General features: G+C 42.2%; 1 protein-coding gene across 1 annotated transcript in view; it reads left to right on the top strand.

Moving 5' to 3' along the window:
* Nucleotides 1-511: 511 nt before the first annotated feature.
* The window catches only part of LOC129708616 (SAM pointed domain-containing Ets transcription factor), a 79,924-nt gene continuing 57,745 nt past the window's right edge, over nucleotides 512-22,690 (top strand). Inside the window, exon 1 of the mRNA XM_055654470.1 lies at nucleotides 512-624. The gene's annotated coding sequence lies outside the window, so the exon portion shown is untranslated. The remainder of the gene's footprint in view (nucleotides 625-22,690) is intronic.

The following is a 22,690-nucleotide window of genomic DNA, read 5'->3' as shown; positions in this document are numbered from 1 at the left end:
ACCGCTGCGCCACCATGCCGTAATGTGCATTGGCTGAAGGCTGTCACTTGGCTTTCGGCTGATTTGTTTCTTTTGGCAGAGCACTCCCTCTCTGGGCAAGCATGTTAGCTAGCATCATCATCCCTACCAACCACATTTCTATGGTCCACATCCAACTGGGTCTTCAACCTGAGCACTTTTGCCAAACCCAGGGGAAGCCACACAGGTCGATCTCCAAATTGCATGCACCCACCAACCCGTACTACCACCAGCCCCACCACCCAAACCCCCTCCCCCTCCCCCCCCCCCCCCCCCCCCCCCTGCTCGCAGCCCCCTCCACCCAGAGTCACCCAACCCCAATATCACAGCAGATGAGGGCCAAGGTCATTAGGCGGACTGGGAGAAGTATTGATGAGTTAACACTGGCCGGGATACATAATCAACTGATGTAAGCCTATTGTGTTTGTACAGGTAAACAATGTGTGATTATAAATGCAGTTACTGCCTCCAGCAGCTATAGCCAGGCAGAAACCACCAGGGCAGGGTGTATTGTGGAGCTTTATAAGAGTCACTCCTCAGCCAGGCAATCGAACGGTGGATACAAAGAGTTCTTTATTTTTAAAAGGTGTAAGATTGTCGGTGCAGGTAAGTTTGATGTCTACCTTTCTGCATGCTTTTTTAAAAAACAATGAAAAGTTATTAGTGTAGCTCTATGTGTGCAGGCGTAGAGCAATTTTCATAGAAGCAGTTTAGGAACATAGGAACATACTAGCAAAACCTGCTGGTTTTCTTTTTCATGTTAATTGATTCTTAAATATCTCCTGTACATGTTCAGGGTATATGATAAGCAGATTTCAGTTTGGGCTCAGTATACCCAGGACTAAATTGTTCTATTGAACGGTCTCTGAATTAACAGATTGTGCTGAGGGGAGCATGCAGTGTGATGCAAGTTTTATCAGCTAATTTAATCATGGAAATGTGCAAAGAAAGGGGACCGTTTGGCCCATCATATACGTGCTAGCTCTTTGAAAGGGCTAGAAATTAGTCCTCGCTCTTGCTCAGTGCAGCTATTTTCAAATACTAAATATGGTGAGATATGCCAGGGAGTTGGAAACCAGGATACGTGAGAGGGAATAGGTTACAGGGAAATAAATCAGAAATTAGGATTAATGGGATTGCTCTGGAAGATAGCATAGACTTTATGGACTGAATGGCCTCTTTCACTGTTCTGAAGTTAATTGGACATTTCTTGAGCATTGTTTGCATATTTGCATCCTTTGTCAAGAATAGGTTGCATCTTCTTTTCTCTCATGCAAATGAATTTTTTTGACAGTAAATTGGATTAAAACTATCTTTTGTTGGGAACCTTATTTCAAGGATGGAAAAGAGTATTGTCTGTTGCAGACCCAACGAGTGAAGCACACACTGCCTGTCCCCAGATGAATTCAATTGTGAGCTCCGCTGAGTATCAATCGGTAAATTCTGTTGCGTTCAAATAAGGCACCTGTTCAATTCGTAATCAGCTCAAAGCTTCATTGATCTCAAGTAGGGAGAGAACTATGGAGGGAAGGAAATCTGCTGAACATGCAGCATGTGTGTCTATGTCTCCATCTGTGTAAATGTGTGAGTATGTGAATCTGTTTGCCTGTGCGTGCACACGTATGGGTGTTTAAGAGTGTCAGTGTATATATATGTGTTAGCATGTGTGGAGATTTGTCTGAGTGTGTGAATGTGTAAGTGGGTACCTGTCAGTTTGAGCAGGTGTATTTGCGTGTGCCTGAGTGAAGCTACATATATTTGTGTGCATGTGTGTATGTGTCTATGTCTGTCTGTGTATGGGTATGTGTATGTATATGTATGTGTGTTCGCCTGCGCATGTATGCATGTGTAAGAGTCTGTCTGTCTATATGTATGTTAGTGTGTATCCGTGTGTGTGTGACAATTTGTCTGACTGTACCTGTGAGTTTGAACTTGTGTTTGTGTGTGTGCCTGAGTATATTTGTGTGTGCATGTGTGTGTGAAAGTGTGTGTGAAAGTGTGTATGTGTGAGAGAGAGATAGCGTGTGTGTCAGTGTGTACCTGTGAGATTGTGTGTGAATTTGTGTGAATTTATGTGTGTGCCTGTGAGTGAGTGTGTGTGCGCTTATGTGTGTGATTGTGTTTTTACTTGGCAATGACATCGTCTACAAACACTTACTGCCCAGATGGGAAAAATGAGAGGTGAGTGGGTGAAGAAGTATAAGTCATTTACAGTGAACACTCTGAGGAGAGGGAGCATGGTGTGATTGGTCTGATGGAGGCAATGAAAGTGAGATTTAGCAACTAACATCACCCAGTGCAACTTTTCACCACTGCTCCACAGAGAAATAGCATATATTTTATCCAAAGTTATACCAAACTTTGGATATGGCTTTATATTTGTTTTATTGCCATAGAGGGAGTGCAGAAGATGGTCACCAGACTGACCTGGGATGTCAGGACAACAAATGAAAAAGACTGGAGAGATAGGTTACTCTCTAGAATTTAGGAGATTCTACAAAATTACAAAATTCTTAAAAGGTTGGACAGGCTAGATGCAAAGACGTTCCGATGTTCAGGTGGTACAAGGGGTCACAGCTTAAGGATAAAATAGAGACAGCTGCCTCACAGTTGGTGAATGACTGGGGTGCAACAGAGGGTGGTTGGGCCTCCATATTTAGTCTCTTAGATGTGATTTTGCACATCAGAGGGTATGGAGAGAAGGCAGGTACGGTACTGAGTTGGATGATCAGGATCTATCCTGGCGGTGCAGGTCGAAGGGCCGAGTTTCCTCCTGCACCTAATTTCTATGTTTCTATGTTTCTATGACTTTATCTGTTTGTAACCTTAGAACATGGTCAATTACCTTTCATTACAACAAATGTAAAGATGAGAATAGGTTACCTCACCAGAATTCTACAAAATTAAAAGATGTTCTCAAATACGTAAGCTCTTTCAGGTGGTACAGTGGCATGCATAATAGAACAGCTGCCTCACAGTTCCAGTGATCCGGGTTCAATCCTGGCCTCCAATGCAGTCTCTGGTGATTTTGCACATTCTCACTTTGGTTGTGTGGGCTTCCTCCAGGTGCTCCAGTTTCCTCCCACAACCCAAGGTCATGCAGATTAACAGCATAATTGGTGACAGTAAATTGCCCCTAGTGTGTAGGTGTGTAGGTGTGTAGGTGTGCAGGCGTGTAGGCGTGTAATAGGTGAGTAGTAATGCCTGTTGATGGGAGTATGGGGAAAATAACATGGGATGGGTGTACACAGGTGCTTTGGACTCGGTGGGGAGGGGGAGGGGGCTGTTTCCATGTTGTATGATGTTACGAATCTATATAAATATTGAAGGTGACAATTAGGTTGCAAATGGTAGCTTGGGAAAATTGTGACAAATTAAATTACAGGAACAGACTGAGGGACTGAAAAAATTCTAATAATATGAAAATTTAAGATTGATCATGGTAATATTTTCTTTTAACATAACATGTCAGTGCTCTGAATGGATGGGTGGATGAAGTTAGGTATGAGCTTCTCTTAAAAGTGACTGTGTGGTGAAGTCTAGAATGATGGTGTGTGGGGTTGTCAGGGTTAGATGGAGATGTAATGCCATGTTGAAGCTAACTAAAAGGCAGCACATCACCATAACAAAGCTCACTCCATTCAGTCCCAGGACCCGATCTGTGGAATTCGTTGCCACAGAAGACTGTGGAGGCTAAGTCAATGGATATTTTTAAGGCAGTGGTAGATAGATTATTGATTAGTACAGGTGTCAGGGGTTATGGGGAGAAGGCAAGAGAATGGGTTTAGGAGGGAGAGATAGATCAGCCACGATTGAATGGCGGAGTAGACTTGACGGGCTTAATGGTCTAATTCTCTGTGTCCTGTCACTTCTGACCTTATGAGCTCAATGTGCACTGGCAAGTACTCATCCCTCAACCTATAACACAGAACAGATTATTTGGCCTGATGGGCTAATTCTGCTCCCACCACTTATGAACTTGTGAACTAGCCATTGCTGCAGAGTGCTTCAATCGTCTCCAAGACATACATGCCTTCCCCTCAGGCTCTAAGCTATTGACTGAATTCTGACCATAAGATAGTGATAGGGAAGAGACATTTGATGTTTGATCCACCGGATTGCTGCCACTGATCTATCAGAATTTGATCCATCAGAATTCACGATCGGAAATCAGATTTTGTGTGCTGAAAATATTCTGAAATTTATTCATCTTAATTTTATTTAAAATATTTAGTGCCCGTGCACTCTTGGCTTTAATTTAGTTTGGAGTGATCTTCATTTTGTATACACTTAATTATCCACCAAATCCTTGCTGGAATGTATCCCCAGTTGGTGGTTCTGGGGGCTCTCTTGTGGTGTGTGCACACATTCATGTTCATTAACACCAAGGATTTCAGAAGCAGAGTCGACCGTGGTATTACTGCTGACCACCTCAGTTCACACTGTTGGGTACAGATGAAGTTCATGGCAAGTTCCCTTGGAAACCACCTTCCAAGGCAACAAAGGTTTGATGGCTCATTGCTGTTCAAATCTGCAGCCAGTGCAGGCCATTTCAGCTTTATTTGTACTGAAGTGGGTTTTACAAAATGGGGGAATGCTACGTACTACATATCATAGCAGACAGAAAATCTGACAATCCTAACTCATCGACGGCACAGAGCAGGCATTAGCTCCTTTCTCTCTCAGCACTGAAGTTTGTGTTAAATTTAAGAACACATTAAAACTAAGAACACATTAACAGAGTAGGGGTCAAAAAGAAAGAGAAGAGGAAAGCTTATGAAATCTATTCACCTGCGTCAGATACTGATTTATTATGATTTATTCTTTAATCGCGTGAGCAAGTTGGGTGGAAGGGCCTGTTTGAATGATTTATTTCATTCATTCGAACCTGTGCATTGCAAATGTTTTACTTGAATTCAAATGGTTACGTTGGAGAAATATTTCACTGCGACAATGCAGGATCAGCTGATGACTTGGGCTTGCTTTACTTCTCTTGATGATTGGTTATTCAAAGCCCAAGAGTGTCTACACTGCCAAGCACTGTGTGTAATGTAGTAGGAACAGACAACATCCTTTCAGTGGTTTTATATGTAAATTTGAACTGAGTATAGAAGTTGGGAGGTCATGTTAAAGTTGAATGAGACATTGGTTTGGCCCCGTTTAAAGTATTATGTTCAGTTTTGGTCACCATGTTATAGGAAATATGTTGTCAAGCTGGAAAGGGTGTAGAGGAGACTTACGGGGATGTTGCCAGGACTCGAGGGCCTGAGCTATAGGGAGAGGGTGAGCAGGCTAGGATTTTATTCCTTTGAGAGCAGGAGGATGAAGGGTGATCTTATTGTGGTGTACAAAATCATGAGAGGGATAGATTGGATAAAGCAATTTTGCCTAGAGTAGGGGAAACCAAGAATCAGAGGACATAGGTCTGAGGTGAAGTGGGGGGGTGGGGGGGGGGGGGGGGGGGGGGGGGGATGCGCGAGAGTGATTTAATAAGAACCTGAGGAGTGACTTTTTTACACAAAGGGTGGTGGGTATATAGAATGAGCTTCCAAAGGAGGTAGTCAAGGCAGGTACCATCATAACATTTAGGAGATATTTGGATAGGCACATGGATTGGCTTAGAGCATTATGGGCCACGAGTGGGCAGGTGGCACTAGTGTAGATGGAACATGTTGGTCGGCATGGGCAAGTTGGGTCGAAGGGCCTGTTTCCACATTCTATGACTCTATGACTCATTTAGACTAGTGTGATGGCCTACAAAGTTGAAATTTGCATCGACAATTACGTTCAAGATACACATGGGAAGAATAATAGCTTGAGTTATGGATTGTAAGGTGACTATTTCTGCCCTTCAAATCCTACTTCTAAATGAAAGAGGACCTTAATAAAAAAAAGAGGAAAACATTACAGAGAAAGAAATACCTGATATAATTGGATTAGCATAATCATATTGTTTAATCATATTGATACTGATCATTAAGATCAAGGATTTGGTAATAATGTAAATATAACAAAGTCAACCATTATCAGAGTTTTAATAGGCCTCAGTATTAATAACAAAACTATTATCTTTACTGTTTCTACCATTCTAATCATATACGATCACATTCATTAACCCGATTATATCAGCAATATAGTTAAAAGGCTTTCTTAGTAAAAGAAGATGAAACACAAGTTGTTTCATGACAATTGCATGTATTTTTCTTCGTTCTCACCAGTGGAAAGCTGAAGAGTTCGTTTTGCTCAAGAAAATAACCTAGTGCTTTAATGGCATGAGCTGGGGCTATTTACATTAGGGTGTTCCTCGAGCAAGCACACAGTGTTTTTTCTAGCCATGGCCATGTCCCAAATGCATTTGAGGGTTGAGTTCCCAATGTTGAATTGTTGCTGCTGGAATCTGTTTTATGGCCATTTGAGAACAAACTCGTTTTCCAAGCAAACTCTCCTACAAAAGAAACTGCTTTGAGACGCAAGCCAAAATATGCTTGCTGCAGCTCCTGACCTTGCCATCCTGGAACTGATCCAGCATGTCGAGCTGCATCCAAATACCTCCCCGATCCTGCACTTGTAGCACGATATGGGTCTGGAAAACCAAAAATACATTCAGAGTACAACTGGAAAAGAAGGATCTGTAGATCTTCTGAAGCCAAGCCTTAGGTACTGTTCTCATATCAAACATATATTTATCCTGATTATTATTTGATTCATTTATGGGATGTGGACCTCGGTGGTAATTTCAGCCTTTATTGCCCGCGCCTAATTGCTGCTGGATTGGCTGTTTGCCTTTTCAGTGAGAACAGAAGAGCCAACTGCATTGATGGACTGGTGTCACACACGGGTTAGACAGGGTAAGGATTGTTGACTCCTTCCCTGAAGGCGTTGGCTTTCTGGAGCAGCACAGTGGCGCAGCTGATGGAGCTGCTGTCCCAAACACCAGAGACCTGGGTTCCATCCTGACCTTCAGATGCCGCCTGACAGCAGCTTGCGTTTTCACCCAGTGACCCATGTGGGTTTCCTCTGGCACTCGGACCTCCTCCCATATTTCAAAGATGTGCAGGTTTGTAGGTTAATAGTTCACTGCAAATTTCCCCAGTGTGTACGGAGTGAATGAGAAAGTGGGGTTACAAAGAACTAGTGTGAACGGGTGATCTATGGTTGGCATGGACGGTGGGTGGAATGGCCTGTTTCCATGCTGTACCTTTTACTCAAAAATCACCCAGTAGACAACATTACTGATACTATGTTCTCATTCCAGAAATAGTTAATTACGTGAGTTAAAATGTGGTGGATTCACACTCACATCACCATAATCAATAGAGATGCTGGTTCACTAATTCCTTTCTACTGGAGACAAAGGTAATAACGGCCCATAGTTGGTGCATTTTGCAAACTAGGTTAATCAATAATTGTCATGCGTTTTATTTCCCCGTGCCCTTAGCCTCTTTTCACTTGCGCTATTACTAAGTTGCAGTTCAGTGTTGACCCCAACCAAGCTGCAGAACTTTAGGTGTAGGAAAGAACTGCAGATGCTGGTTTAAATCAAAGGTAGACACAAAATGGTGGAGTAACTCAGCGGGACAGGCAGCATCTCTGGAGAGTAGGAATGGGTGATGTTTCAGGTCACAGAACTTGAATCAGTTTGACTTGTTCATGGCAACACCAAGCAGTGGTGATTGTGACCCATCCAACACAAGCCTTGTTGGGAATTAACTCTCGAACTTTTCAAAAGGAAAACCGGCCTCTAGATGTAACACACAGTGCTGTCTGGATCAGAAGACATTAAGCCCTTTTGTCAATGTACGATACGATACGACACGATACGATACGATAGAACTTTATTTATCCCAGGAGGGAACTTCGTCTGCAAACAGTGATAAAACACAACAAGATACATGAAACATGAAATTAAAGTGAGGGAAATTAAAATGTTGAGGAAATTAGTTTTACATATATTTCCTTTTGTCATTTTTCCTTTTGTTTAATGTGTAATTGTCCACCTATCACCTCGGCCCTTGGTTACTAACTCCACCCTTCACTCCCCCACTTGACTCACCTGCCAATCAACCTCTCCACCTGGATGCACTATCACTTTCCCCACCCCTTCCCCTCACCCCTTTCACCCCTCTACTCCATCAATCTGTAGGAGGGTCCCAACCTGAACCGTCATCTGTCTATGTCCCTTCACAGTTGCTGCCTGATCCACGTAGTTCCTTCAGAAGTCAGTTATTGCTCAAGACTCCAGCATTTGCAATCTCTATTGTCTCGAATTTTCCATATGGACAGCTTTCCCCAAACTGTCATGATTTCTGAATGATTGAAATGTCCTAATTTGGAGAGTTGCGGAAGATCATAAACAAGAACTCCAGTGCTAAACTGCTGCTCCCTATTGACTGGGAGCCAACGAACCATGTTGGAAATTGCTGGGCACTAGAAGATGATGTTGCCCTAGAAATAGTAATGTACTGTACAAAAGGAGGTGAGTTATTTCCTGCAAAAGAACAAAGAAAACTAGTAAGGAACGCAATTGTTCTGTGCACCAGCAAATGCACAATGGTGAAAAATGGCCTCCTTCAATGTTAAAAAAATATATAAAGTATGTTTAATGCACCCAAAACAGAGTGAAATCCAGTTTTTAAATGCGGGAGAGTTGTACATCAAAGAGTTTAGTTTAGTTTAGAGATACAGCACGGAAACAGATCCTTCAGCATACCGAGTCCACGCCGTCCATCGAACACCTGTTCACAATAGTTTGCTTATACCATGAACACATCCACTCCCTACACACTGAAGGGGCAATTTACAGAGGCTATTTAAACTACAAACCCCGCACGTCTTTAGGATGTAGGGGGAAACCAGGGCACACGGATAAAAATCACACGGTCACAGGGAGAACATAGAAACTCCACAAAGACAGCGCCTACAGTCAGGATCAAACCCAGGTCGCTGACGCTGTGAGACAGCAGCTCTGCAAGCTGTGCCACTGTTGGAGCATTGTTCCATGGCCAATAGCTGTCCCATATCATCCCAACCAAACAGCCATTCTAAACAGCAAAACTTAGCAAACCCTTGGACTGTGTATAAGGAACAAAACAGTTTTGTCCACATTGAATGCAATATTTTCCAATTACCATTTGATCTAACAGTGATGTAAAATTAGTATCACTGGAAAAGCTATGTCTCAGTATCTATAACAGAGCCCAAAGTAATGGGTTTTGTGAAGAATACAATGCAGCCAACTCTACTAAGCAGCTTCCATGTACTTTTTGATGATTCATGGAGGGTTGTTTTTTTTCTTACTGCACGAGCAGATGAGAGAAAGTAACTTTCACACAATGAAGGCAATCCAGTAAGGGAAAATGAAAGAAGAGATCCCTTGACAGTTTATCTCATCTCACTGTTGGTATTTTCCTACGGGCAGTATTACTTGAGCAAATATCACACACCTATTCATAATGACGTCTTGGGAGCATGCCAGACCCTGCAGAAAATAATAAGTAAACATGAAACCACCTACTTTGTAAAGTAAAACAGCTTCACCCGATATGGCTGATCACCCTCAAAGTACTTCTCACAGAAAATTCATCATACATTTTAAACAGACAATCACAATTGTATTCAGATTATTTTATTACAATATAAGAGCGCAGTCATTTTTACTAGGGAGAGCTATGTGCTTTGAAACTTTACTCTATTTGCCATGCTCTTGTGTAATAGGGAAATAGTTATGTTCAATAGTTATCAGCTTCACTTGTATGCATTGTATGTATATGACTAATGTACTGGCTGATTATTTATTTTACCCACTGAATATTCTTAAGGAGACATTATTCTTCTCTATTGTTTTTCTCATGCTTTCACAAGCTGCAGGCTAATATTTTTGTAAATATGCATTGGCATTCATGACAACCTAGAAAAAGATAATGAATAATAGATTTAGTTAATTGATTTGAGAATTTTTAAGTAACCCATGACTTTAGGGGAAGCGTGATCGAGGGAGACCTTGTGGGTTTAGGGACATTGTGTCAGGGTTCAGTGTGACGAGGGATAGTGTGACAGGGGGACAGTGTGACGGGGACAACATGACAGGTGACAGTGTGAGTTTACCATGAGTTTGGGAGTGTGGGTGACAGAGGTACTGTGGATTTAAAAGTAGTGTGCGCAACAGAGACCTTGAATACATATTTGTGATGGGTTATAATCCAATAACTTTGGAGCTAGAGCTGATGACTGTTGACTCAAGACCCACTCCAGAGACTTGAGACCAAGTCCAGGTGGAGATTCTGGTGGAATGGTGAAGATGACCCTCACTGTTGGAGCTGCTGTCTAAATGGTACAGAATCTAAAATGTGCATGAAGAATCTCACGGTGCAGGGCAGAGGAACTTATATGCAGCGTCCCGGTCATTTTATATCCATAACCACCATGAAACAGACTAATTATTAGATCTGAAGAAGGGTCTGAAGAAGGGTTTCGTCCCGAAACGTTGCCTATCTCCTTCGCTCCATAGATGCTGCTGCCCCCACTGAGTTTCTCCAGCATTTTTGTGTACCTCCTATCTAATTATTATTTTATTTGTGGCCATTCGCTAATTGCAAACTGACTGCCATCCTTTACATTGTAACAGTGGATATACTTTTATAGCATTTCCTTAGTTGTTGGTTGGGAAACACCAGACTAGGAATCCTCTTCTGATTGTCAAGATTCAAGAGTGTTTAATGGTCACTTGCACCATTGATGGTGACAATTTCATTCTTAGTTGCTGCTGCTTTACAAGACATTAAACCCAATAACACAGCATGGACTTGTGGACCTGAGCTATAGGTGAGAGGTTGGGAGAGGCAAGGGTCTATTCCTAGGAGCGCTGAGAATGAGGGGTGATCGTGTGGAGGTGTATGAGATCACGAGGGAAATAAATAAGGCAAATGTACAGCGTCTTTTAACCAGAGGAGGGGAATCAGGAACCTTTGGGACATTGGTTTAAAGCGAGAGGAGGAAGATTTAATAGGAACCTGAGGGGCAAATTTTCACACAGGTGGGTCTATGGAAAGAGCTACTGGAGGATGTAATTGAGGCAGGTACAATAACAACATTTAAAAGACATTTGGATAGAAAAGGTGTAGAGGGATGTGGGCCAATAGGTGGAACCACTGTCAATGGGGTTTCTTGGTCAGCATAGGCAAGTTGGGCTGAAGGGCCTGTTTCCATGCTGTATAACTTTATGAGGCTAAATAAATGTGCAATAAATTATCAGTTATATTAGGTAAACTAGATCGTAATTGTTCAAGGCAAAGTACATAGTGCGACCTTCTACAAAGTCCATAGTATTTTCACGCTGAAGACAGACAAGCTGATGTGATCTAGCCATGTGTGATATTTTAATATCATCCCTGTCAGTTTTGTTCACATTGCCTTCCAATTATCCCTTTATATAAACATACACGTACTAAGTTAAAATACCTCAGTTCAAATATTTTGTTCTTAACCGATTCCGATATTGAGTTCCAAGCTTTTCAACCCCTAACCCCAAATCTCTTTTTTTATTAAATCTCTGTACTCACCTCATTACATTTTAGTCTCTTGTGCATTCCTGATTTTGATCACTCCACCGTTGTTGACTGTGCCATTAGTCTGATGAAGGGTTCAACCCGAAACGTCACCCATTCCTTCTATCCAGATGCTGCCCGTCCCGCTGAATTACTCCAGCATATTGTGTCTATCTTCGGTTTAAACAGGCATCTGCAGTTCCTTCCTACACCAGTTTAATAAACCCAGCTTAATTTATGTTATTTTACCCCGTGCTTTTTACAGAACATTTCTTGCATCTCCACTCCAGATCTCCATCATAATCCTCTTGGCTAGGATTGTGCTTGACGATAACTAATTTGTTTAAAAATTGCCACTTAAAGTACTAAATTTGCAATAACTTTTCAGCTTTCGAAACTAAAGAAACCTCAAGTGCCTTAATGTGCAGCTCAATCAATTTAATACAGACATCTAACCCATTGCTTACTTTTAAAGCATAATCAGTCTGCTTCAATGTTGGGGAAATTGTTTCTGTATTATAATTGCTTGAATTCTCCCCATAAATCATTAGGAATAAGAGGAGGAAAGAACCGGCCATTTTAAGGCAGAAAGTGTGCATCCAGTGGGTGTCGTGTAAAAGGGTTTCCATCTATTGTATCCAATTATTAATAATATAAAGGGAGGCGGGAGGGCAATTTTGCAAAATGATATAGGCAAGATCATGGCAGATGTTGTATAATGTGATTGATGTGAGGCTGTGAGCCTCCTGTTGAATAAATGATGAAATATAAAATAGGGAAGTCCTGGGAAAGTGATGAAGCTTCGTGTCTCTTTATATAAAGAGGGACATAGTTAACTTGGAGGCATTGGAGCGAAGATTCATCATTTGGGTTACTGGAATGGAGGGCTATCTTTTGAGGAAAGATTGAGTAAATTATACCCATATGCTCCAGAGTTTAAGGATGAGCAGTGGAAAGGTGATCTTATTCATAGTGATAGAGTGAAACAGTGTGGAAACAGGCCCTTCGGCCCAACTCGCCCACACTGGTCAACCTGTCCCAGCTACACTAGTCCCACCTACCTGCGTTTGGTTCCTATCCCTCCAAACCTGTCCTATCCATGTACCTTTCTAACTGCTTCTTAAACGTTGGGATAGTCCCAGCCTCAACTACCTCCTCTGAAAGCTTATTCCATACATTCACCACCCTTTTCTGTGAATAAAATTACCCCTCAGATTCCTATTTTCCCCTTCACCTTAAACCTATGTTTAAGTGCGGCCTGTGGACTTTGGGAGCTGCGGACTCCGATAGGAGGTGGCCCATTCGGATGTCCAAGCCGCTGAGGATGTCCTCCAGTCCCAACGTAGGACTTCCATCACCCCGGCGAGTGGGCCTGAACATCGGGCCGCCTGTAGCGGTGACAGCGGGGGGTTTGGGAGCCCCCCCCCCCACCACGGGAGGACAACAGAGGAGGATGACTGAATTTTGGAGCCTTCCCTCACAGTGGGAAACTTTGATCCCGCTGTGTGGGGATGTCTGTGTTAAAGACTATCGTGTTCTGTGCTGTTTATTATTCGTATGGCTGTATGGCGACCACACATTTCACCGTACCAATTGATACATGTGACAAATAAATGTATCTTGATTCTTGATGTCCTCTGGTCCTCGATTCGCATACTCTGAGCAAGAGACTGTGCATTAGGTTGAAACATGCAAGCTTCTGAAGGACTTGGCAGAGAGTAAATGGTGAAAATATTTGGATAGATTTGGATAGTGAATGGATTTCTCTACCTCGGAAAACAATGGAGGTTAAGTTATTAAGGTTCAATGGTTTGGCATCTTAAATTTGAGTCTGCCTCTTCCTCAGCCAGCGTTTACTGGAGCACTGTAGACAATGATGAACTTGATTCACTGATGTCTGCTTCATCAAGACCAACTCGAAAACTCTTCAACCTCTCTTGCATCCACTTCAGAAACCAGCTCACTTCAAGCTGACGTGTGAATGCAACATGGCTCAGTTTCACATCTCCATTGACCTTCATGTGGCATTCAAGTAGAAAGTCTTTACACCTTACACTGATAAATCAGAAGTCCACCAGCATCCTGCCCCCACTGTATAACACATGCACCAACTTTTAGACTTCAGAGATGCAGCCCTGATACAGGCTCTTCGGCCTACTGAGTCCATGCCGACCAGCGATCACCCTGTATACTAGCACTATCCTACACACGTGTGGCAATTTACAAATTTTACCAATGCCAATTAACCTACAAATGTGTATGTCTATGGAGTGTGGGAGGAAGCTGGAGCACCAGGAGAAAGCCCACGTGGTCACAGGGAGAATGTTCATACTACGTATAGACAGCACCCACAGTTAAGGTCTCTGGCGCTGTAAGGCAGCATCTCCACTGCTGTGCCACTGTGCCAATGTGGACCAGTTTCCATGTCTTGAGAATCACCTCACACCAGGTCCGTAGGAGAATCTGGACTACATGAGGAATTCCTAGTTACTTCATGTAGCAGTGCTTAGTAATCAAATGGCAATAGAAGCGTTGGCAGCTCATTCAACCATGTGTCTTGTTGGCTCAGCCATAGTGCTCCCTGAATCAAAGGATTGGGGTTCATAAACCTATTCTAGAAATTCAAGCACAAAGTGTGGGTAGCCATTCCAGTGCAGTACTGAGGGCATCGTGCCAAAGTTGTGCTTAGTTTAAATCAAAATGCTAAGCTGAGTTCTTGTTTGTGCTCTTGTCTGTATGCAAAATGTTCCACAGCAATGCCTGAATACGGAGCTGGGCTACTTCTCCCCAGTAACAAGGTAATCGAAAACATGGCTCACAGACATTTTGACCACATAACACATCGTTGCTTGCAGTAGTAGTTGTGTTTAAATTAGTAGTTGCTTTTTCTATACTGTGAGCTTCCATCTGAAAAGTGCCATTTTTGGTTGTAAAATGTTCCGGGTTTTTGGTTGTGATGAATTGAAAGGTGGATTTGATAATATATTAGTATGAATAACAAATTGCTCAAAGGAAATAAAAGGGGCATTTTGACGCTAGGAGTCCTTCACCATTGTCATGTCATAAGGGACTATAGTATTGACAGATGATTACACTCTGTATACGTCCAAGTTTACTGATGGAACCCACGACGAGGGCAACAATTGCCTGCCATGGGGCGTGCAGTTAGTGAAGTGGACAAGAAGGTGGCAGAAGGAGTGTAATGTTGTGGTTGTGCTGAGCGAAATGATGCGTTGTTATTAAACGTGAGATACAATCAAACGTTGTTACTTTGAGAGATTTTCGTATAAGTAAGAAGTAGAAAGTAAACATGGAAAAACTAAGCAACTTGGAAGGCAGATAGTTCATTGAATTTTATTGCAAGGAATTTGGGGTACTAGAGTAGGAAGTTATGCTGAGATTGTGCAAACTTTGGTAGGACCTCAATATGTTACATGCTCTTTGGGTATCTGTATATAAAGAAGGACATACATGCCTTTGAATGAGTGATGAGAAGATTCACCGGACTGATCTCAGGCCATCGAGGATCGTCCTATAAAGAATAATTAAATAAGATTGCCCTAAAAGCAGTGAAACGTACAAAATTCTGGCAGGGTATACTTATCAGGGTAGACAATGCAATTTCCCCAAGAATTGTTGGTCATTTAAGAGTGAGATAAGAGTGGGATAACATTTCCTTAGTTCGAGAATTGTAAATCTATGGAATTCTCTACATCAGTGGATATCAGTGTCTATTTGCTGATCTAATTCAAAGCTGAGATCAATCGATGTTTGAATACCAGAAAGCAGAAAACATGGCTATTTAGCAAGAAAGGATGTGGCATTGGATAGGCCATGATTATATTGAACAACAGAGCAGGCTTGAGAGATTAATAGTCTATTCCACTTCATTTTCCTACAATTTTACATTATTCACCTTAAAGATCAAATTTGTTCTTTCTTTTGAGTGTAGTCAGGAAATGGAAAAATCTATCCCTAAATATTGACACAAAAAGCTGGAGTAACTCTGGAGAAAAGGAATAGATGACGTCTTCAGACTCAGTCCCGAAACGTCACCCATTCCTTCTCTCCAGAGATGCTGCCTGAGCCATTGAGTTACTCCAGCTTTTTGTGTCTATCTTCGGTTTAAACCAGCATCTGCGGGTTCCTTCTAACACATTCTTTCCCTGAACACATCTTTGGATGATATACAGAACGGGTAATCCTACAGAACTTCTGATACTGGGATTGCTGTTTTGTGGAAGGTCGATGTCAGGCAGCAGGAGACACCAGAGTAAACCTTGCGATAATTAAGATAGACACAAAAAGCTGTAGTGGCTCAGCGGAACAGGCAGCATCTTTGGAGAGAAGGAAAGGGTGACGTTTCGGGACGAGACCCTTCTTCTTCTGAAGGGTCTCTACCTGAAACGTCACCTTTTCCTTCTCTCCCGAGATGCTGCCTGTCCTGCCGAGTGGCCGAGGTACTCCAGCTTTTTGTATCTATCTTCGGTTTAAACAGTTCCTTCTTACACATTTTGTCTGCTCCACTTGGTTTAATTAAGTCACTTTAGCGAGCTGATGGGAGACTTTACCTGGAGCAGGAGTAGCAAATAGCTGTGATAATTGCCCGTGGCACTGCCAACCATCTTAGTGTTACCAGTACAATTCTGCAACGGATGCTACCTCCTAAATTGTGAAATATTCTGGATACCAGAGATGAAATTAGATACTTTAAATCTCTTTCTTGAAATATGTACTACCCTGGTTTGTATTTTATTGTGTGAGAGGGCTGGAGATCAGGAATGCAGTTTTTAATCTGGTTCACTCTGGAGAGAAATTGGGAAGCATATCTACACAATAAAAAGGATTAAACATCAACATCAACAAACGTTTACCTATTTAAATTTTCAGAAAATCTTACCAATAAACTAATTATTATCATATTACCATTAATGGAGCCTCACTTCATGCGAATTGGTTGAGTATTACTTGCATTACAGCAATGAATGCAATTGAAAAAGTACTTTCTTGGCTGTAAGGCACGTTAGAACATCCTGTGATCCTGAAGGGTGCTGTGCAAATGCAAGTCTTTCTTACTTTAATGAACAGGCGCCTATCTGATCCTGGAACATTACTCTGGGACAGAACATCCCCTTCATGTAGTGATAACATTATGGTACTTACACTTTTCTGGCTACGTGTCAAGAGGCTGACATTCCTGTAACTTTATTCTCTATAAAAGTCAAGTTTCATTTAATGGACAGCACAATTTGTCTGTGCTTGGCGTTGACTGGTTAACATTTGTCTTTGACACCCTTTCCTATCTGATTCCATTCACACAGTTTGGAGGACCACAGATCCAGCCCTTATTGTTTGCTGATTAATGTGATCGCCCAGTCTTTTTTATAGACGGTCCCTCAGAATCATGGAAGGTTTACTTCACTCTGGTTTTGTGGGTTCTCAGATGGATGATGAGGCCACTGTTGGGGCAGCAGACCCGGCCACTAGAGAGGAATGTGGTACTTTAGTTTAGTTTAACTTTTTTCAGTTTTGCTTTTTAGATTAGTTTATTTCTACGTGTATCGAGGTACAGTGAAAAGTTTTTTTGTTGCCAGCTATACAGTTAATGGAAAGACTATGCATGATTACAATCATGTTGTCCACATTGTACAGATACAAGATAAAGGTTTATGTTTATGTTATAAAGATAAATGTTTAGTGCAAGATAAAGTCCAAATATAGATCGTCTGAGTGTCTCCAATGAGGTAACGAAAGGTCATGACCGTTCTCTAGTTGTGGTAGGATGGTTCAGTTGCCTGATAACAACTGGGAAGAAACTGTCCCTGAATCTGGAGGTGTGTGTTTTCATACTTCGGTATCGCTTGATGGGAGAGGGGAGAAGAGGGAGTGTCGGAGGTGAAGGAGGACAAGTGGATTGGAAGATATTGCAAATCTTCTATCAATTATTCTGGGCCTTTGTTTGTTTTCTATGAATGGACTCAAGCTTCTCAACATCCTCTCTGTATTTGATGAGACATGGGTCAGGGTTTCCCAAGAGTGGGTGGTGAAGTTACATCTTCCAAAGAAGCTCTTACAAGATCCTTAAATCACCTCTTCTGTTTATCTGGAAATATCTTCCTCTGTTCTACAACACTCTCCAGGAGCCCTACCATTTTCTGTGCTTAAATCTTGCCTTTAAAGACAACTTGTGTTATAAAGATCTCAACATCGGGGGTGTTAGACTGGGGAGGGGGGAATGACATTGGCTTCCTTGCTTTTTCAATGAAAATGTGCGGATTTTGCAGAGATGTGGCGTTAATGAACGAGATCAACAATATACCACAGCAGGCGAAAGGGACATTCTTCTTTCCTATCATGGCTGATAAATCTCCAGCCCTATTCTGTCTGTAATATCCCAAAATCAAGTATTTCCCCAGATACTCTGATAATATTTCCCTTCATCTGACCAGTTCTACCCTGCCATACCCTGCCACAATTAAATGCACTGGCATGAATCAGCAAGGATCAGCTGAAATAAAACAAAAGTATTGAATGACTGGGTGTATCCTCAGCTAGTACAGATGTACCACAGGGCTTCAAAAAACTTGAAAGCAAGACATAATTAATATTGAAAAACCTAAGACATTGGAATGCCAGAATTACCGAGAGGGATTTTAAAGGGCAGATTAGTCATTCTTTCCTTTGACATTTGTTGGTTTAATACCTAATGGCGGTGTCATCAAAAAGCGGAAACATCACATAATCCCCCCCCCCCCCCCCCCCCCCCCGCAGCATTTATCTGAGAATCTCCATGCTGACCTCGTTCCAACATCCTCACCCCATCCTCAAAGCTTGACATCAACACCGACACTCAACACACAAAGCTCAACATCAACACCAGCTGGCTCCACTCCTCAGCAGCATGTGACATTAAAGGATCTGACTCATGATACTCATTCAACATTTTACCATTTAAAAAGTAGTAATGATATCAAACCCAGTAATCGAGGTAGATATTAATCTTTGATAGACGCAAAATGCTGGAGAGAAGGAATGGGTGACGTTTCGGGTCGAAACCCTTCTTCAGACTAGGGTCTTGACCCGAAACGTCACCCATTCCTCCTCGTCAGAGATGCGGCCTGTCCTGCTGAGTTACTCCAGCATTTTGTGTCTATCTTCAATTTAAACCAGCATCTGCAGTTCTTTCCTACACACCCTATATATTAATATTTGATTTGTATCAATTAAAAAAAAAATTGGTTATGAATTTTAACGATTTGTTGACCTGTAAAGTAACAAACATATTTTGACATTATAGCAATCGACTCACAATATTAAGTATTTTTAATCAGTAGTCAGTAATTAGCACAATCACCTGAATGAGGTGGTCACAGATGTATGATTTAAGTTTGATCCAAGAATTTGGGAAGAATGGGATTAATGTAGGATTGATGCAAAATTATATTTAACAATTATTAACATAGTTATAATGCTGAGTCTGCATCAATTTGAAACAAACACAATTTTTAGTGAGCTGATTTCATGTTTCAGGTTCTGCTGTGAGTATGTTTCACATACTCACAGCAGAACCTACCCTGCAAAATTAAGCAATTCGTCTATATCAGGAACTAGAATAATTTTTGCATCTAGCATGCTTGTTAGGTCAAGATAAACTCATTATCATTAACCTCAATCTCTCGACTCATAAATGATTCTCAAACTGGAATGTCACCTGGTGAGGTACAGATCCTGGTCTCACACTTCCTCTTCAACAAACGCTGCACCTTTCACTTCAAAAAGTCAATAAAGACAAAAGTAGGAATCTCATTAAATACTTGAGTACTGATAACAAGCAAGACTGTTGATTCTTCACTACTGTCTGACAGGTTAAATGCTGGTAAATTTGATAGCTCTAAAATGGAGGTGGAGAGATTGTAATGTACGATTAGCACACATTCCTCATTGTAACATTGCCAGAAGCTGCTCATTTTATCTTGCTTGTAGTATTTATTCACCTAGCACCAAGCATGCTATTCACTGGTGGGATCCTCAGCAGAGGGGCAAGTTAGCAACTGCCTAACAACAAATAAAGCCAATAATGGAAAGATACTTGAAGACCATGTGAAAGGAGATTTACAAATGACTTTGACCAGTTTAGAAATAGCATAGGCTGCTCCATCTCCAACCTGTATTACCTCTTAAACAATGTTTTGTGCCTTAAACATGCTGCAACCCATGCAACCCATTCAACTCTCTGGAGCTCCTTGTCCGAATACTTCCCAAAGGATTTGCACCACTGCTATGGTAACAAAACAACTCTTATTGAAGTTAACTATCATACCCTTTATAATTGTGACAGACCAAGGGCTGGGATTAGACTGTTACCCCTTTATGTAGTCCAGACACTAAAGATATAATAATCTTCATCTGTGCAATTCGATTCTACGTTTCTATGATGATGATGGTGCTGTTATGTACTATTCAGGCGACTATCAGGAATCTTTAATCACTAGTCTTAGTGCTGAAGGGATGTCTCAGAATGGTGCAGCATCAATGTTTTTCATTAGCTAATTTCATTAGTCTGTTGTTTTTACCTGGCACCTTGTGTTTCCTCATATTCCTGCTGCCCACATGCGCTGTGCTTGCACATTGAACACCACCGTGTGGCTGTTGCTCCCATCCCCCCTCTAATCTCACTCGTGCTGGTTGTTTAGTCTCTCTCACGCATCCATCAACTCCTTTTCGCTATCTACACTAAAGGGTAATTATGTAACAAGGAACTGCGGATGCTTGTATACACAGAAGGTAGACACAGCATGCTGCAGTAACTCAGCGGGACAGGCAGCATCTCTGTAGAGATGGAATAGGCAACGTTTTGGGTCGTTTTCCGTCTTCAGACTGAAGAAGGGTCTCGATTCGAAACATCACCCATTCCTTCTCTCCCGAGATGCTGCCTGTCCCGCTGAGTTACTCCAGCATGCTGTGGCTATCTAAAGGGTAATTACATTGCCAATTAGTCAACTAAGGTTCCTTTGGGATGCACGAAGAAATACATGTGGTGATGGGGATAAGGTGTAAACTGTGTGCAGACGCCTGCGGAGGTCAGGATGGAATCTGGGTCATTGGAGTTGTGTGTCAATGGTCCCTAAAGTCATCGAATGACCATGATCTTCTCATGGCTGAATTCTCCCTCAGTCTGTTGCTGCCTGGCGAGTGGGAATATGCTGTAGTGAGCTCTTTGAGAAGGAGCTTCAGTAACTTCATGCAACTGTGGATGATGAGCTGTGTAGTGGTGCTTATCTGTGATCGGCGAAGACAGTCTCCTAGATCGCCGCTGATCTTATTTTTTCGGGAGCTCTTCTCTCCATGGTTGCGATGATGATAGTCTCTCAGCCCTACACAGACTGCTTCTAACCCTGTTAAGGATCCAGAAGAAAGACTATCCAGGTAGACCTAATGCTTCAGCCTGTTCTTGTTCCATCATTTCTCCCTGATCCAGTCTCTTCCACATTTATTCCTGTGATTCCTCTTTACCCTTCACCACTTGGCCAGCTTCCAGTTTCCTAACTCTAACCAGCTGATCTATACAATGAATGTACAATCCCTGGACATCTTTATTTAATACAGTGATCGTCTGAAGGATCTCGACTCCTTCATTCAAAAGTAGCCCAACTAATTTTCTTCCACTTCGGTGTAAAACCAGCATCTGCAGTTCCGTCCTACACTGTAATTTTCATCCACCTTCTTCGGTCTGAAGAAGGGCCCTGAGCTGAAACATCTCCTGCCCTTTCCCTCCACAGATACTGCCTGACCCACTCAGTTCCTCCAGCACTTTGCACTTGATCAAGATTCCACCATCTGCAGTTCTTTGTGCTTCCTCCACCCACACCATTCATTCACCTGCCTGAACCCATTAACTCTTCTTCTCTTTCCATAGATGCCGCCTGACATAGAAACATAGAAACATAGGTGCAGGAGTAGGTCATTCGGCCCTTCGAGCCTGCACCGCCATTCAATATGATCATGGCTGATCTTCCAACTCAGTATCCTGTACCTGCGTTCTCTCCATACCCCCTGATCCCTTTAGCCACAAGTGCCACATCTAACTCCCTCTTAAATATAGCCAATGAACTGGCCTCAACTACCCTCTGTGGCAGAGAGTTCCAGAGATTCACCACTGTCTGTGTGAAAAATGTTTTTCTCATCACGGTCCTAAAGGATTTCCCCCTTATCCTTAAACTGTGACCCCCTTGTCCTGGACTTCCCCAACATCGGGAACAATCTTCCTGCATCTAGCCTGTCCAACCCCTTAAGAATTTTGTAAGTTGAGTGTTTCCAGCATTTTCTGTTCTCGTTTCAGAGTTCCAGAATTATTTATTGATCAACAGAAAATCCTTCTGTAACCTGAATCAGCAAAAAAAAAAAAATCACTTGCAGATTGGCAGCAGCAGCTGGAAGGTATCAGCCAGCAACTTAGTTAAAAGTCAGTGAATTATATTTTTAACAAGGATCTTCCTGCGACCTGATGTGTTTCCAGCCATACAAACTGTTGCTGGCTGGTGCACTGAGGTCAAATATGACAGCATTGGCATCCAGTCAATTTTGATGTTATATGTGACTGTCTGCGTGACTCGTCCACCAATGTGTTTAATCACCATATGGCACTCAGATGGCACCCAGAGTTCAAACCGATCCAAATCTCACTCTGAGACATTGCAATTAGGTGACTGTTTTGATCTTAATCCCTACCACAGTATCACTGAGAGACAGGCCATCGTGGCACTTGCCTAATTTCATGCAGCACCCAATCTCACAGTATATTTCCTGGTGTTCCTGTGGTAGAGTAGCTACCTTACAGCGCCAAAGACATGGGTTCGATCCCGACTAAGGGAGCTGCCTGTACGGCGTTTGTACATTCTCCCCGTGGGTTTTCACCGGGTTCTTCCACACTCCGAAGATGTGCAGGTTTGTAGGTTAATTGCATTCAGTGAAAATGACAAACTTTCCTAATGTGTAGGATAGTGCTGCTGTACATGGTGATCACTGGTCAACGGGGGGTCGATGGGCCGTACCTGTACTAGAGTCTAGATTCTAAATCAATACTACTTTGCATGGGCACTAGTTGTGCAATAAATTCGACCATTTACATT

Source organism: Leucoraja erinacea, chromosome 24 (genome assembly GCF_028641065.1).
Source record: "Leucoraja erinacea ecotype New England chromosome 24, Leri_hhj_1, whole genome shotgun sequence".
Classification (NCBI taxonomy): Eukaryota; Metazoa; Chordata; class Chondrichthyes; order Rajiformes; family Rajidae; genus Leucoraja; species Leucoraja erinaceus.
Note: the sequence above shows the minus strand (reverse complement) of the source record. Positions and strands in the feature narration are given on the sequence as shown.